Source organism: Mastomys coucha, unplaced genomic scaffold (assembly GCF_008632895.1).
Source record: "Mastomys coucha isolate ucsf_1 unplaced genomic scaffold, UCSF_Mcou_1 pScaffold7, whole genome shotgun sequence".
NCBI classification, from domain to species: Eukaryota; Metazoa; Chordata; class Mammalia; order Rodentia; family Muridae; genus Mastomys; species Mastomys coucha.
Window position 1 is genome coordinate 6,167,291 of NW_022196913.1, and position 21,020 is coordinate 6,188,310.

General features: G+C 36.8%; 1 long non-coding RNA gene across 1 annotated transcript in view; it reads left to right on the plus strand.

Annotated features, from left to right (window-relative positions):
- Nucleotides 1–1,037, plus strand: part of LOC116082702 — a 7,442-nt gene extending 6,405 nt beyond the window's left edge. Inside the window, exon 4 of the long non-coding RNA XR_004115399.1 lies at nucleotides 681–1,037. This is a non-coding gene — a long non-coding RNA (uncharacterized LOC116082702). The remainder of the gene's footprint in view (nucleotides 1–680) is intronic.
- Nucleotides 1,038–21,020: the final 19,983 nt, after the last annotated feature.

Genomic DNA, 21,020 nt, shown 5'->3' on the forward strand with positions numbered 1-21,020 from the left:
GGAGGGAGGGAGGGAGGAAGGAAGGAAGGAAGGAAGGAAGGAAGGAGGAAGGAAGAAAGGGAGGGAGGGAGGAAGGAAGGGAGGGAGGGAGGGAGGAAGGGAGGGAAGGAGGGAGGGAGGGAGAGAAGAAGGAAGAAAAACGACGACAATAACAAGCAACAACCAAATAAAAATAACATCAGAGCTCATCCTCTGACTTCCACCCAACAAGTAGTAAATTCCATCAGTCATTGATGAACCTGGAAGACACTGTGTAATAAGCCAGACACTGAAAGATAAATGCATTTCCTTGTTTATACATGGAATACAGAGCAAACTTATAGAAACAGAAAGCACAGACATGTTTGCAAGGACCTAGGGGTGAGGGGGGTAAAGAGATGAGGATCAAAAGTCATAAATATCAATTAAGATGAGAGGAATAAATAATATATTCTCTTGAAGGAGACATGTCACATGCCTGGATTCAACCAATTCATACAATATAGCTATTGCATAAAATTGTTTTGTAAACATCATTAGCTATAACTGCAATTTGTTACAACATTTAAATAAAGACTACTTCATACTTAAAACTATTTGGTATAGAATTTGGGCATCCACTGGGTGACTGAAGGTAGGATGTGAAGAAGGACAGACAGACATGCTCAAGCAGACAAGTCATTTGTCTTTCACTTTAGCAGGCACAGAACGATGCAGTGTGTGCTTTCTGTAATGATTGCACAACTGAACAGCAGAAGTTTGTGGTAGTGATGAAGAGCATGAGTCTTATAGTCTCACATTAGGAAAAACTAGAGAGCTGAATGGGAGAAATGCCAATGTTTGGGGTGTTTCAGATAAAGCTATAAAGTGCAGACATTTCTCTGAAGTTTATCTGCATTCATCTGAACAACCCAGGTCTAGAGATCAGCTTACAGATCTACCACAGTAATTTCTCTGGCAAGACTTCCAGTGTCTCCCTGTTCCTGACTCTTTCATTGGATCTTACAACCTTGGCTTTGTCTTATCCCTGTAATAAAAGAAACATGATGGCACAGTTAAAAGACATATTCAATGGAAACTAATATCAAGATTTTTTCCTGCAACAATAAATGAGAATATATTTAAATATTTTTCCAGTAAATATTTCAATGTCCTGCCAGATAAATTGTTTGTTTGTTTTTGAAATCAATAAATTACTGCCTTGAATATTTGGATTAATTTAAGTAATGAATTTGAGAAATAAATAGGAATGTGACTATAAAATAAGTTCATTAAGAATGTTTTAATGAAAATTTGTAATGAATTTTTTAATGAAAATATCACTAATGTATTGAGATGCAGCATTGGGTTTCTGATGATTATTCAATCCAAGCCCTCTTTTTACAACTGAGGATAATAAAATCTAATAAAACTCGGTTATGCATTACAAGTAGAGATCTTAAGAAATAACTCTAAATTCCGATTTTGGGGTTGCTTCTATAATCCCAGAACTCATTCAAAACTACAAACAACCTTGGCCTAGTTTCATTTCTGTGGTTGTGATAAAATCCCTGAACAATAACAAACCTAGGGAGAAGGAGCAAATTCATTTGGCCTATGGTTCCATGCTATAGTCTACCATTTCTGGGAAGTCAAGGCAGGAACACAAACCGCCAGTTCCATCCTTTCTACAGGGAAAAGTAGAGAGGAAATGAACAGGCTGCTAGACTTCTTCACTCTCCACAGTTCTGGCAGCCTAGGGAGTGATAGCACCCAAAATGTACTCTAGATCTTGCTACACCAATAAATGATCAAGAAAATTCTCCAAACACATATCCACAAGCCAACCTGAACTGCAAGCGTCCTCATTAAGACATTTGTCCTCTCTTTCAGATAATTCCAGGTAGTATGCAAAATTAACAGTTAAAACTAACCAACAGAAACTCCATTCCTTATCTCAAAAACAAAAGCAAATTTAAAAATTGCTCCATTAATTCAAATAGCTTTTAAAAATTAATATTTATATAATTTTTATTATTCATACCCTACATATCTTAATACTAACTTAGTCTAAATATTAGTCAGTTCAATCCTGTAAAGATGTTTTCAAAAATAGACTTTATAAATTACTGCCATTACTGACACCTCACGTTCCCTATAAATGGCGGATCCTCAAGTGCTAATCCAAAATACTCTTTTAGGCTTTTTCTTATTAGGAACTCGGTCACAGCAACAAATAACATTATATGGACTCAACAGATTATATTTAGAAGTATGTATTTATATAAATATGTGTGCAATAACAATGAATGTGAAAAATATGAGGCCATGAATGTGAAGAAGAGCAGAAAAGCATATATGGAGGGCTTGGGGGATGGTAGCAATGGGACAGATACTGTAATTAAATACAATATCAAAGAAAGAGGAAGAGAGAGATTCATAGTGGGACCCTTTGGTATAGCTAAGAATTTATAGCATTAAAAGAAATGGGGCGTCCCACAGATAGAGATTCTAACCACTAGCCACTTCTGCTGGTACCAGGCTGCAAGGCATCCCTTAAGACACTGGGCTTTGAGTCTTGGTCCCCATACATCACAATGATCCCATTGTGATCCTCACATTGTAAACCTCACAGCAAAAGCCAACATGAAAGCTATATTCAGGGTGATTCATTTGGAGCTACAAACAAGCCAGTCGGGATGCTTAAGGAGACAGCTAACACAGAGAATCTGTCTCTATGATTTACAAAATAAAATTTGATATGTCCCGATGCTGTACACTGCTCATGTCCTTTCTTCCACACTGAGATAACTTTTCAGTGTCTTTCTGCTCCCCCACACATCTGATCTCACATATTCTGTTTATGGCTGGATACTTTAATACCTCTCTCCAGTGAGTCTAAAGTTCATCCTCAGTGGAGTTCCAGCCTATGAGGAGATAAACCACCAAGCTATCTCCATCCAGAACTTTCCAGGTATCACTCTTTTATTAGTTGACAGTTTCTAGTAATCTATTCCTTCTCTTGGGCTTCATTTATTATTACTTTAGTTCATGTCTTTTCTTTTCTTTCGGATTATTCACATCTCTTGTCACAGGTACTAAGTTAAATCAGTCCTTAATGTAGGCCCTAATTTTTGCAACCTACTTTTAATAAAGGTTCAACTTTTCCTCTAGCCTACCACCCAGCAGAGATAGTGGAAGTAAAGATTTCTTCGAATATGGGGGATATGGGCCGGTTCAGCAATAGTTCTTTGGGAGTGAGTTCCATCCTCTTAAGCAGTTCAGTCTCATAGCAAACATCAAACACAACTTAACAGCTGCAGACCAGTTCCCTAAGAGAGACAGACACCAGGTATGAAACAGCAGCTACAGTCCAGTACTTTCAGCAAGTAAATATGAGGCAGCTGTTGTTCAATCCTGAAGAAACCACCAGGCTTGCCAACTGGCCTGAGGTAAGGCAGAAGCAGCAAGCTCTCACAGGAAATTCGCGAGCAGCTCTTGGATGTGTTTCTCTCAATGGTGGTGTTATCGCAATTTGAGCTCAACAACACTATGTAAGGTGAACCAATACATGCGTGTCTTTAGCAAAGAATAGTGAAGAGGAGCAAAGCAAACCAAGGTTCAGTGCCTGCCTCCTACTGTCTGCAGGGTCATATTTATACTCCTTCCACGTGTTTACTTTAGTAAGACATCCTCTCACCAGTGTCTGCTTCAGTAAAACAGTCTTTCATGTGTTTGCTTTTGCAGGACATCCTTTCAAACTGTGTGCCCCAGCAAAACATTATTGGCATAACTAACTTTCCAAAAGAACTAGAGGTTTCCATCTCACCTTAACCTGAATCAAGTATTGTCTTGTCATATTCTATGTGTTCATTTTCATATAAGTAATACCAAATCAAACCTACCACTATCAAAATGTACAACATATACACACAAACAACTTTATGCTAAATATCTAAAAGATACTATAGTTATTAATTGTAAATGGCAATGATACCCAACACACTTATTTGTGTTATTTTATGTTTTTTTCTGACATAAACTATAAGAACTATTTAATAATGTCCTCCAACACTGACATTTAATTACAAACACAGTGGCTCTACTAAGTTATTTATTTGAGAACAAGAGCTTATTTGAAAATTATAAATGCTAACATGTTGCTTGCAATAAGGTAAAATCTCATTAACTGTTATTTCTTTATTTTAAATATTTTACTATGCTCTAGGTATTTACTATGAACTGCCTTTCAATGAATGCATGATCAAATTCAGACTAGTCTTCATTATTTTCTTTCATGCTTCCTATCTTTCAGTTTTCCTCTGTTACTGAAGAATCATGGTAGAAAGATACTTTGTCATTCACCATTAGAATTAAATTGTGCATTCTATCTATGGTGAGTTCATAGTAATTTGGTCATCTAATACACATTAACTGTTCCCATTTGTGAATCCATAAAGCAAAATAGCTCTGGCCTGTCTCAAAGCTGAGTCTATAAATTAAATTTAAAAATAAGTAATTTTCCCTTTTCAGGTTACTTTCTCAGTCAACCATGACAACCTATCTGCCACATACCCAACTGAGTAGATTATGATCATGGCCCAAATTAGGATATTTACCCACAACTCATTTTAGTTTTTCTGAAAGATTTCAGGAACTACAAAGAATAAAGATTTAGAATAATTTGTCTTATTACTGACATTTTCAAAGAACCAAGATATACCATTTATGTCATCATAAAACATATTTTCACAGTGCTTCAGGGCCACATGGATATTTTCTTCTAGTTGAAATTCTATGGCAATTTGCTTCTAGAACACTAGGTCAAATCTATCCTTGGTGCTTAGAGATACAACAAGGAAAACTTAACCTACTCAGTACTGTTAAAAGTAAAAATAAGATCCCAGTAACATATATCTAGAAATGTCAGTAGACATGCAAAAAATTAACTACATCAATACTGATTTGTACAAATGGAGAAATATCTCTATAATTATATTTTATATAAAACAGATTATCCTGACATCATAATTGACTTTTCAGTTTAGCACAGAACTTTATGGTTCCACTTACCATTATGTCAAAGAAATACATGCCTCTTTAAACTAGCAATTATCTCTTTAGGATGTGAACACAAATCTCTGAACAATACTAAATATAAATATAACTTGATGTCAATGACTCATATTACACATGAAGTTTGTGAAGCATAAATATGGGGGGCAGAAAATCATGTGTTTGTGGTGAACACAATTTAAATATCTCTCAGATTTTCTCTTCAGTAATAGGATCAGACAGCAATTTACTTTTTGGGATTTTTTTTTTTTGCTTTTTTGTTTCTGTCACTTATGAGTTAGTGACATAGAGATTTTCATTTCTATTTCTATTCCCTTATTTGTCCACAAGAAGACAGGGTCTATCAAATAGGGAAAGGGAATTTTGATCTCATACTCTCTACGGTTCCATTTCCAAAAGTTTAAAATGTTTAATACATAAAAGTAAAACCAACAAAGTAGAAAAAGAAGCTGGGAAACTATTTCTAATATTTAAGTATTTTTAAATGATAAGGCCATCCATAAGAGCACAAGTCATTGAAAGTTTCTAATATTTAAGTATTTTTAAATGATAAGGCCATCTATAAGAGCACAAGTCATGGAAAGTCTCAGAAAACATGTTGCTTGAGCTTTTTAGTGGATATGATCTAAATCCCAGATACATAGATAACAGAAATTATTACTGTGCTTTGATCCAGTGCAATGTTTTAGGCCTCACACTTATTATAACTTGTGAAGGAATGAGACTCCTCTCTTCTCAGATTGAAGGCAAATCTACCAAGATGAAATGTCTTGCTCAAGAGCATATGGCTAGCAATGGGCTGACCATTAATTAGCCTTGTCCCTTGAAAACAGCTGTATGACTCTTCTCACATTACACATTCTTCTGAGGTCCTGAGAGTCACCAACTAATGGTGGAAATTATATTTTTCAATGTAAGAATTAAGTTCTTTCCTTCAAGACGTGGATAGTTGCCCCTTGGCATCAGTGGAGAAATGATTCCAAGATCCCAAGCAGACTGAAATCCACAGTGGATGTTCATATGTGCACTGTTTGCATGTGAACTCTGCACAGCTTCCTGTAAATTTTATATCACTTCTAAACTACTTATAAATTGTATTGCATACAGATATATGGATAATTATACTGTGTCATTTAGGGAATAAATACAGGGCTGGAGAGATGGCCCAGCAGTTATGAGCACTGGCTGCTGTTCCAGAAGTCCTGAGCTCAATTCCCAGCAACCACATGGTGGCTCTCAACCATCTGTAATAGGATCAGATGCCCCCTTCTGGTGTGTCTGAAGACAGTGACAGTGTGCTCACATAGGGAATAAGTACACAAGCCTGTGTGTTCAGCATATACATACTATTTTTTTAAAGATTTATTTATTTAAATAATGTGTGTTTAACCTGAATGTACCTATGTGCACCATTTACATAATGTTCCAGTAACCACTAAAGCATCTTTTGAGCCTCCAGTTATTGTTTCCTTTTCCTAAATATTCTCTATTTCCATGGTTGAACCCATAGATAAAAACCACAAACATGAAGACCTGAGACAAAGCACTGTACTATCCACAACCACCAATGATGCTATGTACATCAAAGTAATAAATGAGATACCTTATTAAGTGCATTTTCTTATTTATTTTCTTACATTTATTTTTCTCCTTTTTCTTATTATTCATTCATTCATTATCATAAATGAATGCATGGTGGAAGTACATGCAACAGAGCACAGATCAGAGAACTTTGTCATAGTGTTGATTCTCTATTTCCCTTTCCATGGTTTCAGAGGATAAATTCAAATCTCTAGACTTGAATGAGCAACATATCCTTTACTTTCTGAGCCATCATGGCAAGCTTCTAATTTCTTTTTAAATCAGGCCTGGTAAATAGAGCAGGGAAACTGGAAAGCAAGGCAAGAGATGTGGTAACTGTGGGATTCATTAGATGGATTCAAATGAGAGAATATTCTGAAGTAACTACAAACATCAAATTTTATATGTATGATTAATAATATCTTTCTGTTGTAGTTACTATGTAATGAGCTTCGTACCTCCAGGTAGTCCCCTGTGGTGCGTGGGAGTGAAAGCTAGTTTCTGAGTTTGAAAAGACCTTTCCAGGGAGTCCAACAACATGCACTGCCATTAGATGCTCAAAACAAACAAAAGTTAAAAATGATGCAGGGAAAATTAGGAAGTGTAGTTATAGGATGGTGCTGCTACCTGTGTCAAATTGCAGATTCAACATTCAGGAAACTGATGTCATGATTGCTCGCAATAAATCAATTTTGTGAAATCAAAGTGGGATCTCATCGTATGCAATGTTTTTACTTCAGTTGATGGTTAATTGCAGACATATCAAACTCCAAACTTGTGCTAAAGTAGACCCAATGTTAAGCCAGATAAAATTCAGTATTATTTAGTTTTCTACTTAGGGAATTTTTTTAACCAAGCATTTTACAATAGATCTACATGAACCTCAGATCTATGAGTGTTTGCTTGAGTGCATCCTTCTAGCTTTTGATCTCTTTAGTTCATTGGTCATTTATTCATTGTTCATGGGCCCCTAGAACTTTGTATAACTATTTTAGGTCAGAGCACAAATTGGCTATGTATATGCCTTTGATTTTTTTGTATCTTTATAAAAGTATTATATCATTGTAAGCTATACAAAACACCATAACTCATAGGTAAGCCTTAAATGACAAAGATCAAAAATAATTTATATAATTTCCTTCAAAAGGTTAATCAAAGAGTCAATCATAGCTGGAACCACTATTTGCTAACATGGAAGTGCAAAATGATAATGACTATTGCAATCCAGTGGTGTTATACAAGCCAGAATTATCATATCTATAGTTTAATATGTGAAAGCTGCTTATACATATGGATCTGAGTTAATAGCTAGAATATAGAGTGGCCTTCTGTCATGACCTCAGACAATAAACACAGTACACTATAAAGCTAACACTGCATCTATTATTCTTCTGTAGTTTTCGAGGTATATAGATGCATCAGGGCAGAAATGTACTCAGTAGAAGGAAGGTCTCAGGTGAGCAGAGTAGAGAAAGATTTCGAGTCACATGTATATGATAGTTGACTCCCAAGACTACGTTTGTCTGTAGTGGACACATTTGAAAATGAATACACTGAACATTTAGTTTCTTCACAAGTTCTTATTTTAAAAAATCTGGGTGGGTTATATAAATCCTTTTAGGAGAGTATATTCGAATGTTTTCAAAAGATGCATTTTGACCATCTTTGGTGGCAAATATCTTTAATTCCAATACTCAGGAGACAGAGGGGAGAACTGCCTCAAATTTGAGGTCAATTAAGTTACACAGAGCAGTCTTGTCTCAGTAAAGGCCAAAAGTAATTAAATCAGTAAACAAATAACTAAAGTTTATTAGCCCCATGAAAACTTGTTTTTGTTCTGGGTTTTTTGTTGCCATTGCTGTTACTGCTGTTGTTGTTTTATTGTTTGAGTGTCTCATACATGCACACAATGTGTTTTGATCAAGGGTGGAAAAGAGAAAAAATGGTTAAGATTGAGTATTTTCCTTCAAATTGCCACCTGATAAACATAATCTTTCCATACTCTTGCTCCACTGATCGTAAAGGCTGGTAGTTAATGGCCCTTTATTACAAACTTCCTTTACTACTCAGCCCAGTAATTAGACAAGAGCACGTTCCATGTCCCCTCAGTCTCCCTCAATGGCTTTGATCAGAACTTTGCTCAGTGACACACATCTAATAACCAGAGTGGCACGAAGTGAACCCTTAAAGGCCTGATGTATTCCTTAACTCACATCCTTGACCAAATAGGAGTGTAATTACCCATTACACCAGTTGCCAATCGACTCTGACTTCCATACAGGTTGGGACAAAAACAAGGAAAAATAGAATAAAACAAAAAGATACCACTCTGAAGTAAGAAAAATATAAGGATGGAATCTTAGGGATATGGACCTGGGAGATTAAACAGTCCAACAGCTTAGATGCAGCTACATTTATAGTTATGTGCCTTTGTTTTACATTGCCTTTAGGTCTTCATTTAATGGGAGAACTAAAGAGCAAAAAGGTGGGGTTGGAATGATAACAAGTGAGATTGTATTGGGCAACCTACCAAGATGTATAATCTGAAATTATGAGCATTTGATTATAGCTCTTGACACAGAGAGGCAATTGAGACATGATCATCTGCCCTTAAAATCTAAAGGATAAATGAGTAAATAAGTAAACAAACAAATGGAAAAATAAATCTAAAGGATAAAGAAAGGAAAGGAAAGAAAAGAAAAGAAAAGGAAGGGAAAGAAAAGAAAGCAAGAAACAGCTCTGGCTAAATTTACTTCCCCAACAATGGAAACCCTGGGGAGGGGGGGGGGAGAGGCAAGAATGGGACAATGAAAGTTCCCACAGCCCAGAGTTCTACCTCCATGCTCTCCCTGAACATGGTTTACCAATCCCTTGGGAGATCTTACTAAATCACAGAATCCAATTCCACCAGGCTAAGACAGGATTAAAGTTTGAACAATTCTGCGAGGCATCCAGGTGAGTCCAGTGCTGGTTTCTCAGCAACAGTAAGAACCAAGGGGCTAGGCAACTTCACAGCCATTTTGGGTTTGTTGATTCTCATCTTCATTGGTAACTTTAGTTTCTGAATTCATTGCTGTTGCACCACTAACAGATCTGAAGTATCAGAATGTGTTTAAAGTACACTGTAAAGAAGAAAACGTAATGTCTATACAGAGACAATTAAAAGTGGAACTTCCTAGACATGAGCTTAGCAAGGATGACACATGCCAGAGAGAAGAGGGAACCTCATCAGGGCACAACCCTACACAAAGAACTACAGGCAACGAAAGACTGCTGAGACTGAAGAAATAGTCTTCCCTAGACAAGAGCACACCAACTGGTTATCCAATACCAGATGGTCATCTCTGAAAACGGCATACAAGGAACATTATATAGCATTATACAGACTGAGCTGGTTTTATTCGTATAATTAGGAATGTGTATGTGTGTGTGTGTGTGTGTGTGTGTGTGTGTGTGTGTGTTTGAGTGAGTGTGTAAAACAATAAGAAATGAAAAAAGAGGTTGTGAATTTGCACAAAGCAAAATGGAGTATATGGGAGGGTTTGAAGAAAGGAAAGGGAAGGAGAAAACTAAGCAATTATGTTATAATCTCAAAAAAAAACAATTTTAAAAATAAGACTTGATGGGATATGTTTTAGACATTATATTCCTATTACTATGGAAGATATAAACCATTATACTTAGTAAAAAATAAACTCCTCCATCATTTTGCCTTCCAGAGGCAACATTGAGATTTTCATGTTTATTTCTCATGAAAATCAAGAGTGTTTACATATTTCACACCCAGTTATTTTCCTTCAGAAAGATCAGTTTTTATCATTCTCATCTAGGTTCACTCATTCATGTTGTTTTATATATTTTCTCATTTTAAGTATCACAGAAAATAAAAGGTCCTTGTTTTAATCATTGTTTTGTACAACTTACTTTCTATGAGTTTTCATTTTTGTTTGTTTTAGGTTTTGAAGAGAGGGGCTGCTATAGAGAAAGGAATTTTCACCAGAATTCTAAATTTTTCTAAACCTTTAACATTTTCCAGAAACTAAACTCACTTTGTGGTTGTCCCTGTGGTGCAACTAGAGGAGAATCTGAAACGATTTACCTCCTGTATTGGCCTCAGCACAACTTCGTTGAAAATAAGTATTCCATGTGAGTTTGTTGTTCTCCCTTTAGTGAAGGCTGTGTAGTCCCTGATTTTTCTTTACGTGTCAATAGTAACCCAGTTTTGGTTTCAGATCATAGTGCTGTGGTGCTGCACTGTTCTTTCAGAGTAAAAGTTTTCATATAAAAAGAACGAAGTTAATAACCTACTTGTGCTGTGACTCAGAGTTCTTTTGCATAATTGAATTTACTGACTCTCATTCTTTCCTCCCCAAGCACACATCCTATTTCCCGCCCCTCTTCTCTGTCCTGGGACAGCGGGTGATTATTTTGTAATAAATAAAAAGTCTATGACCATCTGATCACTTTTTGTAGGACCAGCACGGGGTTTCTGATAGTTTGATTTTAAGTAATTTTTTAAAATGCAATTTAGAATTATCTTCAAAGGAAAAAAAGGTATAGTTTACTGACAATGTAACTGGATAATTCAAAAGAAAACTTTTCAGTAGTTATAAGGATACAGAATTCAATGAACGCTATCTTTGTTTTCCATTCCTCCAACTCTCATGTAGTCTTTGTCTATGCTTTTTTCTCCTGAGCAGATGTTTCTCATCTGGACTACTGACACAGCCTGTAAATGTTCTAGGTTTCCATGTCTCCTGGAATATAACAAAGAGCATTACAACAGCCAACCTCCAGTTGCACTCATTGACAGACATGGCCAAACTCACACTGCTTCCTTAGTGATTGTTGTGATTGAGGTATTCCCTGGGTTAGCCAGGCAGCAGCTGGATCATGTGTCTATCATTAAAGTCATGCAGTGGTGTTGTTAACTACCTAAAACACATGCAATTGCAGTAGAAATTTATGGTTAATGAAGGAAAAATAATTTGTGTAACAGAAAAGTAAACTCAGGGATGTCTGCTATAAGAAGAATGACCATTTCAGCATTTTACTCTGGTGTGCTTCATGTTGTGTATTTACGTATTAATAACTGAAGTAAAAGGTGTCCCAATGGGTTATCTATTCTTTGCTCTCCTAATAGTCACTATAATCTTAGGTAATAGTGAACATAAAGCTTGTCTTTTAGGAACTGTGGATTTGCCGTAGCTTATGGGGCTGAAAGAAGTAGCTCAGAAGTTAGGAGTGTTTCTTGAGCCTTCACAAGACCTGAGTTTCTTTCTCAGTTCTTACAGCAGGGGATTCACAATCACTGACTGGACAGATCTGATGCTGCTGGCATCCAAAACCACATAAAGATACATTCCCACAACATGTATATACACATCAAGTAAATATGTTTTAAGTTTATAATAAATTCTTTGGGAATATGGACTAAAATATATTTCCTAAAATAATTAGTGGTTAATTTTTTTTAAAGCTTGACACTAGTTGTATAAGTGGTGCCACACATTTTAATGAGCTTAGTGTCTCTCGTGGTGGTCAGAATGTCACCCTGAAAGGACAAGAAAAAAATCATCAGAAAACTCACCAAACGTATCACCATATGAAGAAGCATTTCAAACACCAGTGGAAACATGAAAAGACTGTGAGACAAAGCTATAAGTGTTCCGCAAGAATATGTAACTATATTCCTTTGATCATGGCTTTTTCATTTGAAGCAAATAACGACTATTATAAACTCATTTTCCAAACTAGTTGGTTTCAAATTACAAATATTCTTGGACATGAGCAAATGCAGTCATTATTCCCTTTTATTCTACGATTTATATCGTGCCATTGGATGTTCAAACAGAAATCATGTGTACCATGCAAGTATAAGGACTGGCATTCCCATTCCCAGAACACATCGAAAAGCCAGGACTGGATGGCCCACTTGTAATCCTTATGGGGCAGAGGTAAGAGATGTTCCTCATGAAAGCTGAGTAGATAAACTCCAAGTTCTATGAGATCCTGCCATAGTATGGAAGCTAATGAATGATCATAGAAGACATAAAAGAGAAAGCTCCTGCTGCCATATGCACACACATATCACACAAATACACATAAGAGAAAATATTGACTTACTTTCAAAATGAGCTTAATTTTTCATCCTAAGTATGCACATAAATTTGTTTTGTGTGGGGAGCATAAAGCATTATGTATCAATATAAATGTTATCATGAATCCAGTTTAAAATGTCAAAACTAAAAACCTGTTTGTTTTTAAGATGACATAATAATTACAAACATTGGTGAAGATGTTACTGATATGTAATATCACAACAAAAGTAGTGTCCTTATGACATAATAAATCTATAACTTAAAAATTGTATACTTCTAAATTAATAATAACAATAACCTTTTACTAATGAAATATAACCCACATCTATTAAGTTTTACTATGGCTGGCTTCACACAATCTGTGTTTCCCCCTTCTTCAACTGATATAAACTCCTCTCTCACCGGCATACACACACACACACACACACACACACACAATTTTTTCATGCCAATAAACTCATGATTTTTATTGCTATTACCACCACCAAATTATCAAAATGTTGTTTATTCAAAAAGCTATTTGCAAATCAACTCAAGAGTTAAACTCTTGTAAATAATTCATCAAATATTTGGCTACATTTTATTCAAAATAAGTTAGAAATGTTTAAGCATGTCAAAAATATTTCACACATTGGAAATTTTAACAAACTGAAGTTATTAATGAAAATATTATATAAACAAGAAGGCATGATTAAGTGTTGAGAAATAAACTACGTACGTGATGTGCTTTAGGGGGTGTTATAACTGTTGCTTTAGAACATTGCCTCCTGAAGGTTATGTTCTCAATCAATGTTAGTTCTGTGTACTAAGTGTATTCTATTTTATGTGAAAATAGATTTGATGAATCCTGGGTAATTTTATAATATCTAATCTTTGGAAGAATTGTAAATAGAGACTACTTATCAGATGGCTTTTGACTTATATGCATAAATTCCCATCATGTGTGTCTGTTCTGTGTGTGAAAGAGCAGAAAGAAAGGAGGAGAATGAGACAATTGCCATTACTTATACAAAGAAGCCCAAGATAGATTAATAGTAGCCAGGGCTCTGTACTGAGTTAGATGAGGGCTCTGTACTGAGTTAGATGAGGGCTCTGTACTGAGTTAGATGAGTCCTAGAGGCAGAACCCATCATGATCCCTTGGCATGTCATCATTTGAAAATTTTATTTTCAGTATATATTGCCATTGTAATGTAAAATATTTATTAATTCAGAGTTATAAACAGAGTGTGATACTTCGAAAAATTCTCTATCACTATTCTTCACAATGGTATATGGGACTTTAGATATTTTAAAAATCAAACTAAACAACTCTACTAGTAAATGTTTACAATATGTATATGTCCCAAAGAGAAAAGATGTCTAGAGAAAGAGGTGGTCCAGGTCTTAAGGATTGTCAAAGCTGAGTTTTCATTGATAATTTATTTTGTAACCATATCAGACACACACAGGAAACCAAGTTTTATGCATTGAAGAAAGGAGACATATTAATCATGGAAATGGATAATAGGCTATTTTAAGATGGGGTGATAATGGTACCATCATACACTTCAACACTAATATAATCCTGAAGAGAAAAATGAGCCAGCTGGACATATTTGTTGAACATACCTTGGCAGCATGAAACACTCCTACTGGCAGTGATCATATAATTAGCTAATAAAAAATATGTTCAGGAGACCACCTGACTAAGAAGCTTTATTTCACCTGAATTCTTCCTGGCTCCAAAGAATCTGCTAGTTGCCATCTCAACTTCAACCTAAGCAACTCAAGTGATACTGTGTCTTTAGGCAGTTTAGGCTGGTTAGGGAGGTAAGGATATTGATGTCGATATAGAGAAATATATTTGTCTAGATTTCAGCATTTGATGTTAAATAAACTAAATATTTATGAGCCAATTAGAAAACATGTTTCGTAGCTGATACTTCAGCATCGGGACATAACTATCATTTCTTTTAGGACATCAACAGTTTTATATCCACAAAGACATAACTTTAGATAAAGCGTTCAGTCCCAGGAGCAATGTAAAGTTCAGCTCATCTACTCACACACTCAAGTCTAAGAGACAGTATTGTTTTCCCAGCCTTAAGAGGTATCAGGTCTCTCTGTGACAGTATTACAAAGCATTTTAGTCAGAAACAGGTGAAGCAAGGAATGTTATAAAAGAGCCATATTGGATGAATTTTGTGAGCCACTGAGAACCATGACCCAATCTCAGTGTATTTCACAAAACATTTACATTTCTCAAGAATGAGCTTCAGGAGTTCAAAAGGTTTCGATGGAGAAATTTGCCGAGAATCGGTCATGAACTTGGCACAATGTGAGGAGCCTGACCCCCACAAGTGGGACTGGGTTATCATTTTCAGAGTGAACTCATTTGCTTAGTCACTGTGCGACTGAAAAGGAACAAACAAATGTGCAGTTTAATGACAGCTTAGCCCAGTGTAATCACTGATGTGAAATAAGACATGATCATATGCAGAATGGCTTTAAGCTTTCACATGTCTAGACTCAAGGAAAGTGTGACAGCTATCTCCCTTTTGAAATCAAGTTCATAAAGGCATTTAGCTAAATATATGAGCCCTTCTCCATTTCCACATTCAGGTGTCCTCACATGCCACAAAATGCTGTCTGTCCATCTGTCTGTCTGTCCTTTCATTATAATTATCCTCTAAAATAGGGGAAATGCATGACTAAGAAAAGAAATTACTTGCAACACATAAGTTGTCATTCAAGCCTGCTCTATATGGTCTGTCTCAAACAAAAAACAAACCATTAAAAGTATCTGTTATCCTAGAGCCTATATCTTCCTAGTCTGAATCCTTTTTCCTATGTGTCCCATTTAAGACCACTGTGTTCTGCTTTATGGAGAAGTAAGTTCATAATTTTAAACATTTGCATGTAACAATATGGTATACAAGTTTCAAAAATGTGAGCCAATGTGTTTATGGGTTGAGTACATTAGAGTTAAACCTTTGATTTTCTTCTGCAGAGAAAGTACAGAGATGAAGTGATGTACAACTCTAAGTCACTCCACATTGTATAAAACAGTTGTATAGAGCAATGGTTTCTCACGCTGTGTCTTGCTCCAGGAGACTCAATTTTATAAGCAGCTTTTGACTCCATTTCAAGGAAGAAGGATGACTGAAGACCCTTAATGGACCCAAACTGCACGCTGTCCATATAGCATACAGCATAGGGTGCTAAATGACTTTCCTAGAAAAGAGGAAATGAGTCATACTAAAAAGTTATTAGGGAGAGGGAAAGCATGTGGCACATGGGCCTACTAAAAATGTCTCACAGAAATCTGGCAAAAACCTTTCAGACGCACCAGATTTAGGGAAGGGTATAGCTCCTGAGCACTATGAATAGCTAACATGATTGTGTGTCCTCACAGGAACCATCTGATACCTGATGTGTACATCAGAGAGTAAGGACCCTTCAGCTTGGCTCGGCTCAGGCTATAGATGCAACCTTCTCTGTCTACAGCTTTCCCACCCACCCATTCACATGTCTGGACATAGTCCTGATCCACTGCTTTCTGACCCATCTCCTGCTCTGACCCTGGTTCAGCTGAGAGTTCTATAGCTTTACTCTTAGATCAGGCTCTAAGAACTCCACTTGCATTTCCTCCCCAGTTCTGGACTGCCTTGTTATCTCAGCTGCATAGCCTTCTTTTCATCTCAATTCTGAAGCCTCTCAATCTCTGCTGCAGCTGCCTTAACTTACATTCTTTCTGTGATCCATATACATATAAAGTGAAATAGAAATACATTTACTCTGTGCTGCTATATAATTTGTGATCTGAAAGTTAATATTAGTGATTAAGATTACAATAAACATCTTGTGTGTCCATAGGCTAGGCTCCCAAGGTAGGAGGATTTTTATGACAATATGCTATCACTAAAACCATTAAGCCTTGTACGTTTATTATTATACAGTTAACTCTAACTTTGTGAAAAGACATAAGTGTGAGTGTCTGTTTCTGGCATAGAATCAGCCTTCAATTTTCATATGGGGGTTTTCAGAACCTTATGTTTGGTTTATAGGATGGCTCTCTTGGCAAGGCACATATCTTGCAAGCAGAAGAACCTGGGATTGATCTAAAAACCCATGTAAAAATGTTGGGCAATGCAGTGTGTGCTTGTAATCCCATCTCTAGGTAGGGGAATCCCTTGGCCACACTAGTCAGCCAGTACAGCCTAATTGGTAAGCTGTTGTCAAATAATAAACTCATTTTTTAAAAGAAGTGGGGGTTATTCCTGAGGATGATGTCAGAAGTTGTTCTCCAGTCTAAATATATACATACATGCACATGTGTGTATACATATTAACATACAAGATAGTAATAATTTGAAAATAATTATTTTAAACTACAAATTTATTTATTATTTCTACCATGAATTCTAGATAGGAGAAATATAGCCGCTGTAAGAGCCAGTTTGTCACCCTTACAGAGAATAACTACTCAGTAAGCCAAGAAGATGAAAGCTACCTGAAAAGACTGATTTTAGTGTCTGGGAAAGTTCTTTCATCTGCCCTCCTCTCCTACTCCTCAGAAATCTGGCCGAAATAGACATTAGCTTCCCCAAAGGCAGGAGAACATTAAGATACCATAGTGTCTGTCTGCCTTAAATGACATGTAGAGAAGGAAGTGGAAGAGGAGAGAAATATACCAAAGACACTCCCCTCATCACTGAGGATTATAGCAAAAGAAAGGACACAAGGGTCCCTTAGGATCGAAAGGAAGATGCCTTCTAGTTGCCTGTACTTAAATATGACCATGAAGAGATTACAAAATAGCACATGTACAGAGAGTTGTTCTCATCCAAGGCCTGGCACTAAGAGATTTCTAATATTTTCCTCTACCATGTTTTCTATGCTGTGATTCCAGTAGACACTTTGCAATATATAAAAACACTGAAGGTAATACATATCTGAACACAGTAGAGAATGGAACTCAAGGTTAAAATAACAGGACTAATGCAAACAGGAGTTAATCCTCTTCAGTTATGAGGTGGGCGTCACCCTTTTGAGGTTCTTAGCTGTTCATTCCCTGCTTGAAATGCTCCGTATAACCTGGAAATGGTTTAAGTTTCCTTTTCTACCCTGTCATCATGTGTATTGCAACACATGTAGGCAGTTTGTAGCTCTCTCCCTTTTGTTTTTCACACGCCTAGCTTCTAGGAAACCCACAAATTCACCTATCCACTTGGCAAAGCAGTGAACTTGGGTGAAGCAGACCCACAGGCACAAGCTACCTTCTTATTTTGATACAAATTACTAAAGTGCATCTCAGTGATGTGGTGGGATTAGCACTGTGTGGCAGGGCTCTAGGAATGCTGATCAACTTCAACTTGTTAGAACAGTGTCCCAAATCCTAAAGGAGACAATTGGCCTTTTGTGAAGTAATTTGCAAGCATCCTGTTCCACCCTCAAAACTTACTATGCCCTGTCATTATGTGATTAGTAGAGTCAAAGGCAGCTGTATTTTTACCTACCTCACATTTTTTTTCTGAGGACCTTACAAAGCAGGCTGTGTATGTGGTTCTGTCCATAATATTTCCTCAAGATGTCCTTTGTTGTGAACCCAGTGTCTTAGTACCATAAAGAAGCTCAGGTAGCACTTACAACGTAAACAAGTATCCAGAATAGGGTTTGTGTAACACCTGCTAACACCATCAATGAAAAGTATTAACAGAAACAGACCTGGAAAGATGACCCATACAGGGAAAGGGCTTGAGTTAAAACAAGTTGCACCTATGTAAAAGATTGCAGTGGTACACATCTGTAATCTCTGTGCTGGGAGGCAAGCACAAGGACATCCTCTGAGCTCACTGGCCAGTCACGATAGCCAAGTGGCTAAGCTTTAAGTTCAGAGAAAGATCCAGCCCCCACCCACCCAAAAGAAAGGTAGAAAGAGATTGAGAAAAACACCTGACATTGATTTAAACCTCCAAATGCATTCACAGATAAGTACATACTTATTCACATGCATACACATGGGAATGAACACATACACACATACCACATGTGCAAGTACACTCACAAATTGTGCAAATGGCACATTTCCTTCTTTGCCACTGAAGTTTTCAAGTATGGCAACAGGAGGCTAATGATGAGTAAGCTAGACAGAAGCATTAAGGACATGTTTTCCAGACTCCTGTAGTATACGTAGACAGGTGCATGATAATTTATGGTCTCTTTACATTGTATACTTTGCTGCCAGCACCTTCAGCCTGTGCCTTCTCAACATTGTACTTCTATGAATTTCAATCATCTCTGTCAACTGGGTGTGATCTCTTTTTTCACTAAATATTTTAGTTCTCCTATACACAGCTCTAAAGACTCATAGGTTAAAAATACCAATATTATTTAAAGGCCGATAGCAAGCAAAGCATTGAATATAGTATCCATTAAATTCTATTAGTATTTCTCATGAAAATGCAAGAACAAAGCCCCAAACATCACATTTCCTAATTTTGAACTATTTTATAAAGCTATGATACCCAATACAGTATGGCAATTTCATAAAAGGCACAAATGGGACAGAAGTGAAGCACCAAAGGAAACTTACCTTGGACAAGTGTTACAAGAATAATTGAATAGTATTGTGTTAAAAGTGTTAAAGATTAACCTGGGAACATAAGGGAACATAAGGGTGTTCATTGATTGATAGGTTTTTATGTTGTTTGTTTATCTCTGATACATAGCAAAGACTCAAGAGATTAATAAAAAAGAAAGGCTAAAATACCAGATCTTTATCAAACTCAAATTTTTCTCATATGCAGATTCCAGTTTTCAGTGTTTATGTGTCTTCATATTCACTGCTGAGTGTAGGTTTTCACTATGAAGCTAGAAAGAATACCACAAATGGGGAAAAGCAGAGTTGAGGGATGGAGAAGGGCAATAGGATGCATGAGATATGGTAGTAGAATGGAGGCTATTGTGGGGGGGGTAGAATGGGAGAGGGGCCCAGGGAGTAGTACAGAATGGAAAATGAGGGGAGTTAAAAAAATGTTGTTTGAAAATACTATAATGAAACCCAACAGTATATGCTACCTCAGAGAGAGGGAGAGGGGAGGAAGGGGGAGAGAAGTAGAAGAGGGAGGGGAGAGAGAATGAGATTGGGTTGGATTTTGGATATTCTGGGCTTAAATAGCATAACTCTCCCTATCCATTCAGAAAAAAAAAGGCAAGATCATGCAAACCAAATATGGCTGCTAGACACACTGCAGCCCATGTCTGCTGATCAAGGAAGGTGGGACAGTGACCAGAGATTGGAAATGGGAGGTCAGTATCAATCATCTTTGAGCAGAGTTGTTATCACATATGCTATGGGTTGAGTATTTGTATTCTCTCCAAACTTAATATTGAAACTTAAGCTCAAAGGATATATTAAAAGGTGAGGCCTTTGAAAGATAATTAAGCTCTGAGGATTCCTTCTGCTTGAATGGCATCAAGGCCCTTCAAGGAGATGTGTCACCAAGGATCTCCTGAACTCAAGCCTCTTCAGGTTTCAGTGTTTGTCTCTAGAGAATGTACAGCACCAAGGCACCATGCTGAAGCAGATGTGGAACCTACCAGTACCTTGAGCTTGACTTTCCCGGGTTCTACAATTGTAATAAACAAGGTCATAATATCTGTAAGTTCATACAAAACTGGTCATAGTGCCTGAATTTTTCAGCTAGACCTACAGGTACACTAAATGTGGTATAAGATCAATAATTCTAAGAAAAAATACAAATTGAAACCACAGTATGACATCACCTCACACCTGCTAGGATCAAAGATGGGAGATAAGAAGGATTGGCAAGATTATAGAGAAAAAGCAGCCCTTGCACACTGTTGGTGGGAATGCAAATTATTATAGCCATTTTGGAAAAAAATGACATGAGGGTCCTTCAAAACAAATAGAAACTGCTATCTTATCCAACTGTGCCACTTCCAGATGTATACCCAAATTAAATAAAGTCGGCTCTTCAGAGAGGAATGTGCATGCCTTCATGGGTGGGGCTCCTTAGAGAGGTATGTGACCTTGTGTGGGGGGCATTATGCTTCTTTTTATTACTGTTTGTTTTGTTTTGTTTCTGAGGTGAGTTTTCATGTAGCCAAGCCTTATCTTAAACTCCTGATTCCCCCTGCCTCCTCCGCTCACATTCTGGGATGGATGCTGACATTGTTCTACATGCTAAGATCCACCAGCACTTTAAACATGGCTGCTCAAAACTCAGAGTAAATAACACGCAATAGCTATTTGATTATTTCAACTAAATAGCCTTTCTCATTTGCATTTTTGCTCTTT